At 47.7% G+C, this 15,944-nt stretch overlaps 1 long non-coding RNA gene across 36 annotated transcripts in view; it reads right to left on the minus strand.

Annotated features, from left to right (window-relative positions):
• Positions 1-15,944, minus strand: part of LOC128115271 (uncharacterized) — a 307,172-nt gene that overhangs the window by 112,109 nt on the left and 179,119 nt on the right. For 2 of the 36 annotated variants that reach the window (XR_008220058.1, XR_008220075.1), the window contains exon 7: positions 15,539-15,674. The exons of the other annotated variants lie outside the window; for them this stretch is intronic. This is a non-coding gene — a long non-coding RNA (uncharacterized LOC128115271). The remainder of the gene's footprint in view (positions 1-15,538; positions 15,675-15,944) is intronic. 36 annotated transcript variants of the gene reach the window in all.

Genomic DNA, 15,944 nt, shown 5'->3' on the forward strand with positions numbered 1-15,944 from the left:
TGTCCAGATTCTTCTCTATGAACATCTCGGAAGGTTACAACAAGTTCACCCACGAAATCATGGCAACTTTTAGGAATGAGACCCGCTTTATGGAATGCATCGTAATAAATAAAGGAGAGGCAAAAGTCGGTATGGAACAGTCAGTCTATAGTACTTAGATTTCTTTCTAGAATGGAAAAGTACAGGAATATTGGTCCACGATTACTGACATTACTCGGTGTATAGCAAGCAAAACTATGTATTTTCTACATCTCTTCCTGGAGTGATTTTCTGTTTGCAAAGGCTCAAAAATCAGACACCATTGCGGCAACTTTATAAAGAGCACTCCCCATTTCAGGTCAAGCAATTAATTAGAAATACAGAATCTGCCCCACAACGGCCTAATTGCAGATGCAATTAGACAGGACCCCTATTCAGAGCACGGTGACAGGTTAGCAGACAGCAGGCCCAAGGATTTTGACATGCAATTCTGTATTCAATGTTGTTCACAGTCCTCGAAGTTGATAAACAGTGGGAAGGACTCAAAGGAAATCTCTTCCCCAAACTAACTTTCCATGACAAAAGAGGACACTGGTTTGATGTTAGGTCCCACTTGTGAACTTGGATCAACACAAGAAAGTCCAGCCTCAGCTCGCTCAAATCCCTTTAGAAGTCTACAAGAAAGAAGAAACTGCGAAATCATCTTGGATCCCCCGGTAATCTTAGTGCTTGTCCCGTCTAAGCCCATCCCAAATGTGTCAGGGGTGCATCATTTATGTCGCCAAGATTAAATCATCTGTATGACAGAGACAGAGATGTGAACACGACTAGGACCCCATCCCTGCCAAGGAGCTCATTGTCTCCCAAGACGTACGATCTGTAAATGAGTAGGTGTTGTGAGGTGCAATCATGGAAGAGATGCAGGGGCAGGAAGAAAAGGTATCCCATCTGCCTGGAGTAGACTCTAGGAAGGACTTCCTGGGGAGATCAGCTACATTGAAAAGAGTAAACCTCAAGGCAGAGAAGGGGATGACCACTTGAGAAAGAAACCCCTGCCAATCAGGGATAAAGTTCTGCCTACTCATAGTGAATCTCAGTTTGTAAGTTGTAGAGAGAGTGAAGCATGGGGTAGTGAGGGTGGGGATTGGGGCGTGGGGGGAAGGTGGTAGTGTGTGCCTGTGGTCCCAGTAGGAGGCAGAGATAGGGGGATCGAGAGTTTAGGATCATCCTCTACTCCTTGGCAAGTTTGACTCTACCCTAGGCTACATGAGTCCTTGTCTTAAATATTTAAGTAAATATTTTTAATTAAAGTAATTCTTTTCTATGTGTTTTATTATGGGCCAATAGACACCCTCATACATGCTAAACATCCCCTCTGCCTCTGAGTTCCAGCCCCAGCACTCCTTACTTTTGTAAAGATTCTTCTATATTAGTTAGGAAAAACAAAACCGAACATATGTTTTAACTCAAAAGCCACAGAAATCCAAATACCAAAGTCATAGATTTCAAGCTGAATAATCAGCGATTTCATTAAATATAAATAGATTACACGCTATACGTCAAAGACAAAAGTTGTCAGACTGAATTTACAAATAGCAAAATCCAAGTACACGCCTGCACATAAGGATGTTGAAAGGCTAAAAGAAAAAAAGGGGGCACCATATGCCATGCAGACATGAAAACACAGACACCTGACCACAGAAATGCTGGTGCAGAGGAGCTTTGTTTCATGATGATAAAAGAAGGCAGAGTTATAAATAGCTGTTCGGAGGGGCTGAAGCCCACCCAGCAGTGAAGAGCACTCTGCTCCTGCAGAGGACCAGAGTTCAGGTCTCAGCACCCATGTTGGGCTACTGACAATCTATGAAACTTCAGCTCCAGGGCATCTAACACCCTCTTCTGGCCTCCTTGGACATCTGCATACATGTGTAAGTACACACACATGCAGACATATATACACATATGCATAATTAAAATTTTAAAAACAAATCTTTAAATAAAATTAAATAAACATCAGTTATATTGAAGATGGAATAGTATAAGCAACATCAGCATGTGTAGAACAATACACCCAGTGGTTAAAATGCGCATTCACTGCTACTGCAGTACAATGAATGTGGTAACCATGGAGTGGCCCAGGTACTCAACAAATGAGGTTGAATAGGATTTACACACACACACACACACACACACACACACACACACACACACACACCCATAGACCTCAGCAGGATTTCAGGATTTTACCTTCCATTTTCACCATCCTTATCTGGTCCCCAAAATTAACCAACACAACCACAGAGATTCACACCAGTTTTCTCATCTTCAAGTTTCTACAACCATGGGAGATACTTTACAACTGGCCGTTCTAGTCAGCTCCTTGAGGCAAGAAGTGCCATGACAAAGTTTACTCCCAACTGTCCTCTAAGGCAGTGGTTCTCAACCTTCCTGATGCTGCGACCCTTTAATACAGTTCCTCGTGTTGCGGTGACCCCCTGACCACAAGATTATTTCATTGCTACCTCATAACTGTGATTTTGCTATTGTTATGAATCATAACATAAACACCTGATAGGCAGCATATCTGATATGGGACCCACCACCACCACCAAGGGGTCGCAGCCCACAGGTTGAGAACTGCTGTTCTGATGTCTCTCTTCTTACTACTCCTGACAAAAAGGACGTGGATGCTTCACGCAGGCGGCACTGTTTTTCCCAGTCCTGTGTGGCTTTCAGGAGTGTACATCAGTGAGAGACGTTGGCCACGTGGTTCAGTCTCTACGCCCATTACTACGTTCTTCATCGACTCTAAATCCACCTGCCTCCCGCATGTGTCCTAACACTCTCTGGCCCGGTTAGTGCTCCCATTGCATGCTGGGAGAAAAAACATTAAAGGCGCCTCCTTCCATCAGACAGACATGAAACAAATGCGGTGGCCTTGTAGCAGAACACCTCTGAGGGTGAAGCTGCCACCTCCACGTGATTATGAATGACATGCTTGCCCTGCCGCGATGACCTGACTGATGTCAGTACGTCCCCCTGACAGGAAATTGCTGTCCTGAACACATGCCAGTCCCCAAGGACAGAGAGTCGTATGGAAATAGGAAGCCAGCACACACTTCTAATGCCTGTGGCCAAAGCAGCTGTCTCTGGGTCCTTCTGCATTCATTCGCACCTGCCAGCCATCGCCAGTCCCGTACAAAGTCCGCCCTGGGCTGGTGCTCCAGGAGCCAGCGTGAGTGGAAGGAAGGGAATCTTCCTTAGGCCACCTGACAGGTGTGGAAGTTGGCTTCCTCCTCTGTTCCTCTTATGGAAGGGGACTCTCCAGTCCTGTGGTGACAGGCACCCAGGGCTAACACTGCAGCACCCTTCTGAGGTGGCTCACGCATCCACCATGCTCGGTGGCGGGGTGTGGCTGTGAGTACCAAGTCAATCAACTGAGCACCCCTCCCCACACCCCTCCCACCATGAGCTCTTCTCAAGGGAGGAGTGCAGGTGCCCAGCTTCCTGTGGCTGAAATGACTGGGTTGCCAGAGATGACTCAGTGACATGTGTCCTGGTTGTCTGACACAACCGGGGTGCCTCACAGCCCAGGAAAAGTCCCTGCCCACAAACTGATCAAGGCTGCAGCCGACAGCCCCGGAGCTCCAGGCACCCAGGCACAGTCCGTCCCCCAACCCCCTCTCCGGGAGCCAAGAGGGACTTTGTGCACAAAGCAGGTGTGGGAAGGGGAGGGCGGGGAAGCAGTCCCCATTGTTTTTATAACAATCCCTTCTCATTTTCTATACTGCAGCCTTCGGTCCATTACAGGCAATTTCCTGACATCACCCAAGCTCGAAAGGCCAGATCAAAAGTACAGAGTGTCCCAGCTGTGTGGGGCTCACTCAGACTGAGCATTAACCACAACCCTTGTAGATAATTTATTCCACTGGAGACACCCTGTGCTTCCTCCCTGGGCGCCTGGCTCTGCTGTCTCCTTTACACTGCAGTTGCAGAAGGACTCCCTCCACGGACTCACCTCCCCCACGACCCAGCAGTCTGCTCCGTCTCGGTTTCACACCTGCTGGGCACACAGGGTCTGAATCCACTACAGGGACCTAACAGCGGCTCAGGAAGCTGAATTTCATGTTAGCAAATTGTGTTTGTTTTATGATGTTAGAAGACCCTAAGAAGAGGATGCTGGTGTTTGGTGCACAGTAGGTGATGGAGGAATGGAGGCAGAGGCAGGAGCAGAGGTTCAGGAAAGAGGGGGTCAGGTGGAATCCCTGGGCGGAACCAAAACCAGAAAGGTAACTATAGCACAGAGAGATGATATTGGCCAAAGATCAAGGACAGTGGCCTCGAGATTTGTTAAACAACTTATTACGCTGTTGTGTGTGCACTTGTGTATGTGTGTGCATGTGTACGCGTGTGTGTGTGTGTGTGTGTGTGTATAAAGTTACACGTGTGTACACGTATGTAGAAGGCAGAGTTCAGCCTCATTCCTCAGGGGCTGTCTATCTTGTTGTTTGGGACAGGATCCCTCACTTGCCAGGACCATGCCCAGTGGGCTGGACTGGTTGGCCAGTGGATCCCAAAGATATTCCTGTCTCTACCTCCCTGGTGCTGGGAATACAGGCATGTACCACCATGTCTATGCCCAGTCTTCTTCACAAGTTCTTGGCTTGGAAGTCAGGTCCTCATGATTCTGCGGCAAGCATCTTACCAACTGAGCTATCTTCCCAGCCCAGGAAGAACTATTTTTGCCAACCAAAGACAATGACCAGAGAGTAGGGCGGACACTGGAAAACAGCCATGTCTGAAGGTTTTTATATTTTACTTTATTTTGGTTCATTTTATTCTACTGAGACAGGGTCTCAAGTAGTCCAAGGCAGCTTTGAACTTCTGATCTTTTTTTCCCCAATTCCTCAGTGCTAGGATTAGAGGCATAGGTTACCACAACTACCATGAAGGTTATAAAAAAGAAAAAACATAAACAATATAACTGCTGGATAAGGTAGTTTATGCCTACAATCCCAGCACTGGGAAGGCCAAGTCAGGAAGATCGAAGATAGCCTCAAATATGATGCCAGCGTGGGTGACACAGTGTGTTCCAGACCAGCTGGGATGACACTGTGAGACCTTGCCAGAGGAGGAGGAGGGAGGGAGGGAGGGAGGGAGGGGGGAGGGAGGGAGGGAGGGAGGGAGCGAGGGAGGGAGGAAGGAAGGGATGGAGAAAGGGACCAACAACAACAAAACAGTATAAGAAAACAGTTTTAGAGCTGAGAATGTAGTTACATGATAGAATGCTTGCCTAACTTATGTTAAGGAGGTGGATTACATCCCCCAGAACAAGACAGGAAAGGGAAGAGGAAAAGGGAAGGGGGAAGGTTGTGGTTTTTTTTTTTTTTTTTTTTAACAACATCCTGAGCATCAAGCTCCACGCCAAAGCCTGTCTCTCCAGGGAGAGTCAGATGCATGCATGAAGTTCAGCATCAGCATTTGAGGTTTTCGCCGGTTACAACAAGAGCCATATCCATGAAATACAGCAGGTACCTCCTGGGCCCAGTTCTGCATGCCTGCTAACATTTAAAACTGCACTTGTGGTACATAAAAGATTTATAACGATCTCACTCACAAATATAAATTTTGCCCCACACAGCCTAGAAAGACCTAGAAGCAGAAGCAGCGGACAGCTGAATGGGAGCACAGGGTCGTAAATCTGTAACACTTGCAGGTTTGGTTTTTCACAATCCCGTCATAAATGTGACTGATTTCAATTTAATTTATGGGCTTTTACAGCGAGGTCTAGGAATGTCCTTTGAAAACTTAAACTTTAGAAACAACAACATGTATTTGGGATTTCTAAGAAAATATCTACCATGTCAGGTGACCCTGACAAGACAACCTTGGGCAGTCCCTGGCTATGCAAAGTCACTGGAAGAGGTCCCTAAGACAGCAGCAGCCAACTTAGAGTCCTGAAGGCTCAGGGCCACACACCTATCCACCCACTGTGCACCAGACACGGGGCTCTGTGGGGGAGTCACTAGGGGAAAGCCTTGACTTTGTTCAAATGGACAGATCTAGGTGCGAGTCTAACCAAGCCTCCCGGGTTGAGTGAGCATCACACAGTGCTAATGCCTGCGGATTTCCATGTCTGCTTGAATAAAATATTTAAGGAGCCATGGATACCATGCAAGAAAGCAGTAGCTCTTCCCAAAGGTCAACTCCTTGCAGCTTTCCCTGGAACTTCATGGTGCATTTTAAAAATCCCATTTTACACACAAAGAAACTGAGGTACCCAGGGTTCATAACATTTCCTGGCTCTTACTGCTAAAAAAAAATGGTGGTGAGTGTAAGGTGAGGGCAACCCACCTGGAACACTCCCACTGTGAGAAACGCTCTTCACTCTAAGATACAAGGCAGGCTGGGTAAGGTGGTGTGCACCCAATCCCAACACCTGGGGACTAGAAGCAGGAGGATCAGGGCTTCAAAGTCATTCCCCACTACACACGGTTGAGGTCAGCCTGGACTACAGGAGATACCCTGTCTCAAAAACATAAATAAATAGAGCTTGCAAGATGACTAGGCAGGTAAAGGTACTTGCCACCAAGTCTGAGGACCTGAGTTTGATTCCTAGAATCTATATGGCAGAAGGAGAGGACCAATTCCCTGCAAGTTGTCCTCTGATTTCCACACATACACACTGGCACATGAGCACCCACACATTTACATTTACACACACACACAAATTAAAAATAAATGCAAGCTGGGTCTACTTCAGAAAATGCTGCATTATGGATGAAGGAGCCAGGATGGCGCTCTTCCTTGCTCCCATTCTAGAGATCACGCACCATCTTGTTTCTCAATAATTCATTGTATTGGCCCAAAGATAGAAGACAGAATCTGTCTCCAACTACTGGTCACCAGTCCACCAAAACTGTCTTCCACTCAGCCCGGTGGACCCAACCCCTACCTGAGCTTAGAGCTTAGCAGCCTCCGTCCCAACATCCTAAGAGCCACACAATTCTCAAGACCCTTAAGGTCAATTTTCTTGGGATTTCAGGGAAGATATATCTCATCTTCAAAATCGAGTTGGTGTGAGTCTCCTTTGGAGTTTCTCAAAGATATTCAGATGTTATTCTCACAAAGAACAAAGTAAAGCACAGGAACACACTCTGTCAGATGTCACCTGCTGGAGACACCAGTTAGTTAGATAGTTCAGGGTGTAGATAGCCAAGAAGCAGCAAGGTTGGAGCCATCAGTGTGGGGCTGCACCTGAGCTGAGGGGTGAGACAATGAGTAGGCAGAGAAGGGCCGCCTGAGCTATTGGGTGGAAGGCTGGAGGTCAGTATAGCATACTTTCTTTTGGGCCACCAGCCAGCTCCCAAATCATGACATGGAGACTTATTATTAATTATGAATGCTCAGCCTTATCTTGTGTTTATCCCACTAGCTTCTTGTAACTTATTTTAACCTGTTTCTCTTCATCTATGTTTTGCCTTGGGGCTTTTTTATCTTTCTTTCACTCTGTATGTCCTATTCCATGTCCTGCTGCCTGGCTAGTTTATCTCGGGCGTCTCCCTCTCTTTCTCCTTCACTCCTCTCGTTCTCTTCTCCTACTTATTCTCTCTGCCCACCAGCCCCACCCATCCCCCCACTGCCTAGCTATTGGCTATTCAGCTTTTTATTAGACCAATCAGGTGCCTTAGGCAGGCAAGGTGAAATAGCAACTCGTCTTTTTACATAATTAAACAAACGTAGCACAAACAAATGCAACACACCTTTACACAGTTAAAGTAAGACTCTGCAGCATTAACAAATGCAACACATCTTTACACAGTTAAAGTAAGTCTCTGCAGCATTAACAAATGCAACACATCTTTACATAGACAACGTAATATTCCACAACATGTCATGGAGAGAGTTCAGAGACCAGGGACCTTGAAACTGGCATAAAGCAAAAAAGGATAACCTCAGGCTAGCCTAGAGAAGACACCGAGTAAGTCATAGAGGGAATGTGGCCTGTGGGCAGGCACTGTATATACCAGGAACTATCCTAGGCAGGTGGTGTGTTTGGGGACATACTGCCACAGGCTGGGACAAGGGGATGAAAAAGCAACACAGAGAGTAGGAATGAGAAGTGAAAGAGTCACGACATGAACCAAACATCTCACCAAGGTGACACATTGCTTGTGAACAAAGCCTGGATCGTCAACATCATCTTCCGTTTTACTACTGACCCTAGAAGCAGAAGAGATGCATACAAAATGATAACCCATCTCTTCATTCTGCATACAGAGCCCAGTGAGCATACATAGCCCAGTGAGCATACATAAAAAGACTTGAGAATGAATGAAAAGGACAATATGCTTATTGTAAGAGGAAGTTTCTGCCCTGCCAGCAACTCCCAAATACCCAGCAGCAGCTTCCCAAATTACCACACAGATGCTTATATTAACTATAAATGATTGGCCAGTAGCTCAGGCTTATTACTAACCAGCTCTTATTCTTAAATTAATCCGTAATTTCTGTCTATATTTAGCCATGTGGCTTGGTACCTTTTCTCAGTACAACATTCTCATTTTACTTCCTCTGCATCTGCTGGTGACTCTGTGACTCTGCCCTTCTCCTTCCCATCATCCTTTGTTTGGTCACCCTGCCTACACTTCCTGCCTGGCTACTGGCCAATCAATGTTTTATTAAACCAATTCGAGTGACAAATCTTTACAGTGGACAAGAAGATTATTCCACAGCACTTATTGAAAATTCTAGCATCAAATTTGATTTGTGGCAACAATCACACAGTTCCTGGGGTCTTTTCTCATCTTTTCTCTCAACCCAGCCTTTAGGAGGTAATCCTTCTACCCACTAGAAACTTCCTTCAATGATACTGTGTGTGAGTTTGTTAACATGTGAGACGCTCATGTCCATCTATGCAAATCAAACTCCATTGAGTCAAAGGTGCTTGATATCTTGGGGAAGGGAGCAAAGAATAATAACTTTTCTGCTTGAAGTCCAGGAGTTCATTTCCTCATGGAACAACTTTTTAATAACGATGGCTACATGGTGGGATTTTTGTTTAGTTTTGGGTCCTTTCAAGTTATCATCTTCCCTCCTGGCTCAGATGGATCTTTCATCCATGGTAGCCTTAATACCCCTGCTAATCTCATCACAGAAAAGCTTCATAATTTGAAAAAAAAAAAAAGAAGAAGAAGAAGAAGTAGTTTAACAAGCTACCAGGCTGGTTGTTCACACAATCAGAACATCTAATTGAGCTATAGTATTCTAAACCATGCTTGCGTGCAGGGAGATAATTTTTTCTTCATTTCCTACTTTATCAGAAAATTAACCCTCATTTAAAACACTGTAGTCTGAAACACTTTTATAGCTACGTTCTCTCCCCGCTGTTCCTATGAATTTGAATTTTAAATTTGCCAACCCGGTCTTTAAAAGCGAAATGAACTACGGCTGCTTTAGGGACCAGGTGTTTATGATCAAACAGACATCAGAATGTGACCCGGGTCCAAAACACTGCAGTTGCCATCCAAGGGGACTATGTCACCATCTCATCTCTCTCTCTCTTTTTTTAAACCAAATCTTAGTGAAGTAAGGAGGCCAGTTCTGCATAGCAGCCACAGATATCCCACATAGCCCTGTAGACACGGACTTAACCCTGTGGACACTGAAGCTTTTGTTCAACGTGACTCTGTGTATAGAACTCAGTCTGGCCCCAGACAGGCTCTTGAATCCCGCAGGATGACACACACTTGGCCACAGTGCCAGTGACATTAGGTAATGCACTTGATGAACAGCATGCCAAGGACTGACCACTCATGAGACACACACAGCTGGAATGGCCCCAAGTTCATTCGGGGTCACCTTGTCCTGTAACAGCCTAACAAAAGACCCAAACGATAATCTCACAGACTGCTGATAGCTCTCCCAGAAACACAGTCTCCCAAGTATCTTCCAAGATCCCGAGTGACCACACTCAGAACTGTAAATGGGGTACACACTGCATCTGGCGTCGACTGTGGGTTGAGCTACTCTGCCACGAAAGTGGGAGTGTCCAAGTTCTAAACACTTAGTGCCTGCGCATGTGACCTTATTTGGAGACAGAGTCGTCCTCATGGATGACAAATTAAAAGGGACCGTTATTATTAAAAGGGGGCCTTGACCCAACAAGACTAATGTCTTTATGAGAAGAGGAAAATCTGGCTGTGACTCCTGGGAGAAGCGACTTGTCAGCAGAGATGGAGCAGAGTGAGGCTGCTGCAGGCCAAGAGGCACTGACCGAGTCTGCACACACCTCCTTTCTCTCATTTGCAGGGACCGAGCATGCGGGTGGGGGGCAGCCAAAGGAAACAAGGGTTTACTTTTGGCTCACAGTTTGAGGGCACAGTCCATGACGGTGGGAAGATCATGGAGGCTGGAGTTTGAGGTTGCTGGGCCCATCATGTCATCAGTAACGAAACAAAAAGATGATCTGGATGCCCATGTCACTTCACCTTCCTCTGTTTCCCTGTTTTATTCAGTCCAGAAACCCTGTAGCTTGGGCTGCTGCCACCCACAGTCAGGGTGGGTCTTCCTCCCAGGAATCTAACTCTCTGGAAACTCCCTCACAGTCACACCCAAAGATGTGTCTCCTGGGCGATTCTAAATGCACTTAAATTAACAAAGACTGACCATCCCAGCCAGCCAACACGGGAAGCTAGACGAGACTCAGACAGATCCTCCCCTACTTCTTCAGTGTGTAGAGTCTTGCTGCCATCTTATTTGGGAGTTCTGTCCTTCAGAGCTATGACAGAACATGCAACCACCCACTCTACAGCCCGATCACCCCATGCTTGGCCCACCAACACATCTGTCTTTCTTGCCACTCCACTCCAAAGGTGGACAGGATCCCAAACTTTGAATCCTTTAGCACAGCCTAGGATCTGGAGCTTTGACTGAAGGGCAGGGTATAAAAGAAAGGAACCAATACCCAGACCAGAGACTGAACAGGAGACCCATACTGAGGAGAATGCTGGTGCTCTAAAGCAGTGGGTTTCAACCTTCCTAATGCTGCACCCCTCTAATACAGTCACTCATGTTGTGGTGACCCCCCCAACCATAAAATTATTTCCATGCCGACTCCATAATTGTCAAATTGCTACTGTTATGAATTGTAATGTAAATATCTGACACACAGGGTATCTGCTATGTGACCCCTGTTGGGGTCACTACCCACAGGTTGAGAACCACTGGTCTGAGGGCCACCTGGGGGGGCAGGGATAGCGAACTCCCTCCCTATACTCTCAACCCAGCTGCCACCATTCTTGGCTGAAACCCTTGGGTTGGCTATTAAGAGTCACCCCCACAGCCAAATGACCTGCTCCACCTCTTTCCTTTCATGTATCCTTTGGCCTCAACTTCTCAAGACAGGCTCCCAAACCTTGCCCTGAGCTCACAGCCCAAGAGGTGACTCCTGGACTGCTCTGCAGGGAGAGAGACAGTGTCTAGGAAACAGCTAACAGAGCAGCTGTCCCATCAGAAGCACCTCCAGGATTCTTCCCCTGGCTCACTGTACTACAGCTGCTGTAGGGAGGAGGTCAGAGGATGCACACCAGGATGTGGGTGACCGAGAACCACAGCTCTAAAGCCACAAGCGCGAACGGCAGCCAGCCTTTAAAATAGCAGCTCTTCACTTCCTCCCGCGTAAGCACACCACAGGCATGACATGGAGAGCCTGCTGCACCTCTGTGGGTGCAGCTCTGTTTCGCTCCCTTTCTCTGTGGCACAGCTTCACACCTCAGCCCAGCACCCTTCCAGCTCCCCGCTCCCCCACCCCCACCCCCACCCCCACCCCGCACAGATGGGGCTTCTGAACTCTCCCTAACTCCCCTCAGTCCCAGAGACTCATCTCACAGGAAGCACAGGCTCTTCACAGTTGCTTTTGAATCTTGCCGCCGCCACGTCTCAAGGAACACTCCTTCGAATGTTCTCAGAACAGGCCACACGAGGCTTGCTACTTCCTCGCGCCTCCGTTCCTTCTCCCATTGCTGCAATAAAATGCTCTGACGAAAGCGACTCAAGAAAGCAAGGGCTCAGACGAGCTCACAGTTCAAGACACAGTCCGCCGCCACAGTGAGGAAGTCAAGGCGGCAACTGGTCACATCGTGGCCCCGTCAGAAGCAGAGCAACGCTTGCTTGAGTGCTGGGAGTTTCCTTTCTCCGCAGTCCAGGGTCCCAGCCAGGGAATGGCCCCACCCACAACTCAGACAGGCCTTCCTCATCGATCCCCCACAGGCATGTCCAAAGACCCCATCCCTCAGCTGTTCTGGACTCTGTCAAGTCTACAAGCAACATGACCACCGTATCTTGTATCTGTGGAGACGAGCAGGTACTCTGCATCAGGTACCTGCAAGATTGCAGGGTAAGCTCATGCAGATTGACATCTGCAGTTTCCTGGAGAGAGATTCTGGTTGGCCAGCTTCGGGGAGAAAGCAAGTCACAGGGCCATCATGAGGTGAGTCATCCATCCTTCCTGCTGAGGACATTCTAGAACAGGAAGTTGACAAACTAACACCTTGTAGAGGAGTTCAAGGACTGGCAAGGTGCTAGAATCGAAGGGATTTGAGTTTAGCTGCTGAGATAGAACAGGCAGGGAGGACTCCTCGAAACCCCAACCTCAGGGGATTTTTAGAAGACATCACCAAGTGTGCAGCGCTATAAGATACAGCCACCACCCTCCTCTGACCCCTGCCCCTAAGTGAGGTCCAGCCCATCAGACACTCTGGTCCTCCATGAGGTGTCAGTGGAGGTTGTCTTGATGCTTATCTATCAGGGGCCCAGGCCACAGTCTTCTGTAGGTCAGGTCTACTTAGTGTCCTTCTCGCTATACAATAAATCACATGAAGAGCCCTAAACTCGACACTGTTTCCAATTGACTTGGCCCCCAAGTTCAGTAGGAGTAGATCTTTATGAGTGTTTTTCAAACACTCTATGCTGATGGACATGGTGTTCTTACTAATGTCCTTTAAAAGTCCAAATCTTTAAAAAAAAAAAAAAAAAGCCAATAACCCTGTTTGCTATTAGCCTGTGTAGTGTTCTGGGTGGCTATAAACACTACAGTTGAAATTACAAGCTGACATTCTCCTTGCAAGTGTTTATAACTGGGCCTCGATAAGGTATACATGGGGACTGTCACCACTTTCCTCTGAAAAATCACAGCAGGGACACTGGCAAGCAGGGGACCATCCACAGGCAGATCTGAAGAGTTTCCACAGGTTATTTCCCTCTATGAGATATCTAACTGGGCTTTGTGTACACCAGGCCCAGGTACCAGATATGGCTTGTCTATCCTCACCTCTGACACATCCCAGGTTCTGGTACCACACCAGACCATCCAACCTTAGGCATCCTTTGAGACTATATGTCCCAGGCTTTCTAATACCATAGGCTAAATTTCCTCCAGGGCTGCCCTCCTGGATAGTGGGAGCTTCCAGCTCTCATCAACTGAATCCTCAGACTTGTTTCTTCCCTCAAGGGCATAGCTACCCAGAATCCAGGATATCGTGGCCTCTACAAGCCTGAGACTCACCCACCTCCCAGCACAGCTGGGCCACACTGTGAGCTTCCTGTCCTTCCCTGTCCCCTACCTCTGCTGTGGGATGGTCTGTATGTCAAGTGTGTTGCTGATTGGTCAATAAATAAATCACTGATTTGCCAGTGGCCAGGTAGGAAGTATAGGCGGCACAAGGAGGAGAATAAAGCTGGGAAGTGGAAGGCTGAGTCAGAGACACTGCCAGCCGCCACAATGACAAACAGCATGTGAAGATGCCAGTAAGCCACGAGCCACGTGGCAAGGTATAGATTTATGGAAATGGATTAATTTAAGCTGAAAAAACAGTTAGCAAGAAGCCTGGTACGGCCATACAGTTTGTAACCAATATAAGTCTCTGTGTTTACTTGGTCGGGTCTGAGCAGCTGTGGGACTGGCAGGTGAGAAAGATTTGTCCTGACTATGGGCCAGGCAGGAAAACTCTAGTTAGATAGCTCAGCAAAGCAGAGGAGTCCACATCCCATCCCACCATCTCCCCAAACACAATCCACATGGGCAGGACCCTGAATGCACTGAAACTTACCACATTACCCTATAGAGCCCCAGAGCAAACACAGGGTCACACACTGCGTGTGGGTCTCCACATCTCCTCCATACCAGGCGGCTCTGTCAGGGCCTGGCCTGGAGTGCACCATCAAGGCAGGACAGGAGCTCATGCTGCACGGCTCCTTTCCATTGGGTGAACTCCCCACCCCCACACACTCACTTCTATTTGCTGTTGAGTTTTATTTGCAAGTTCCTGGCCTCACCAAAGCTACTCTCTGTTACCAGGAATTTTCCAGTGTGTTTTAAGTTCTGTTCTGATTATTTTTTTTCTCTCTCTCTCTCCAGAGCATCTGTATTTGGCATCAGGATTGTACCAGTGACACCCTCTCAAAGCAAAACGGACTCTCTGTCTGACAGGATGTCTGTTTCAGAAAGGAAAAGGTGAGTGTTTCTGTCCTTTGAAGCCTTATGCCTGTCTGCAGGCTCAGGTCTTGCTACCACAGCCAGGATGGTTTGGAGGAAAACGCAACATCTGGGACCTCGCTTGAGGCTGGTCCAGGCTTCGGGGCTGTTCACCCAATCCCTGACCATCCCATGCCCAGTCTGGAGTGTGGCCACCAGTAGCACGGGGCCTGGTTTCTGGAAGTGAGCTGCCGTCGTGAAGTCTGGTCTCCCTCTCAGAACACCACGGCGCGGACCGGCTAGTGCCAGCTAGACTCTACGTGTCGAGGGTAACGTGCTGATGGGCACACCACTCCCAGCCATAAGCTTTCCAGCCTGGTTGCTGGGCCAGGCTGAAGGGTGATGTCAGATGTTCCTGCCCTGAACTGAGCTGGCTTGTGACTAGACAGTAACATGTGTGACCAGAGTGCAGCTTCCCTTTAAGCTCCAAATGGGAATCCCGGTTGACACGGGAACCCTTCAGGAAGCTTTTACTGACTTTTTCCAAGAGAGACAAAAGACAGCTCGCCCCATGCATTGCTGCTTACATCGGAATGAAGGAGGAGGGCTGGGGATGGAACGGCTCAGTGCAAGCCCTTGCCACAAACACCAGGATGTGAGTTCAATCTCCAGAACCCACATAAAAATATCAGAAATGGCAGTAAGAGTTTGCAACCTCAGTGCGGAGGACCTGCTCAGGCAGGTCCATGGGAATCCCTAGGCCTCCCTCGCTGGCCAGAAAGCCTAATGATCTTGTCAGAAAAAAGCTGTATGAGCCCTGAGGAATCACACTGAGGGTTAACATCTGGCCTCCCAAGTGCATGCACATATATGTACCCTGCAACACACACATAACCCACACATACACACATATACATACACATCCACACACACATATACATCCATATAAGCACACACATACACACATATATATCCACATTCACACACACACACACACACACACACACACACACACACACACACACACACGTGAGAATGCTATGTAGAACCCATCCTCTCACCTACCCTGATGAGTGCAGTTCTTACCCTTCATCAATGAAGCTTCATTTTGCAGCAGGTGAAGACAGCGATGAACCCACAGCTGGTCACACGCAGAGAAAAAGTGTCTGCGTGGTACTCGGATCCCATTAATCCGTCCACAATTCAGGCTCAGAGAAAATCACTGAAGAGGACGCAGGAAGACGGTGAAAGTCAGAGGACCAGGGTGCCCACTGCTGGACAGCGCCTCCTGGACATGACAGGGAACACGCATATTTCCTAGACATGACAGGAAACACGCATGCCTCCTAGACATGACAGGGAACACGCATGCCTCCTAGACATGACAGGGAACACGCACCTGTCATATCTCATCAGTACGGTTGCCTAAATAAGATGAGCACAAACACAGCACCAAACAATTTGCCAACACGGGCAAGGGAAACTCCACACG

Source organism: Peromyscus californicus, unplaced genomic scaffold (assembly GCF_007827085.1).
Source record: "Peromyscus californicus insignis strain IS unplaced genomic scaffold, ASM782708v3 Scaffold_1__1_contigs__length_55948999, whole genome shotgun sequence".
Lineage (NCBI taxonomy): Eukaryota > Metazoa > Chordata > Mammalia > Rodentia > Cricetidae > Peromyscus > Peromyscus californicus.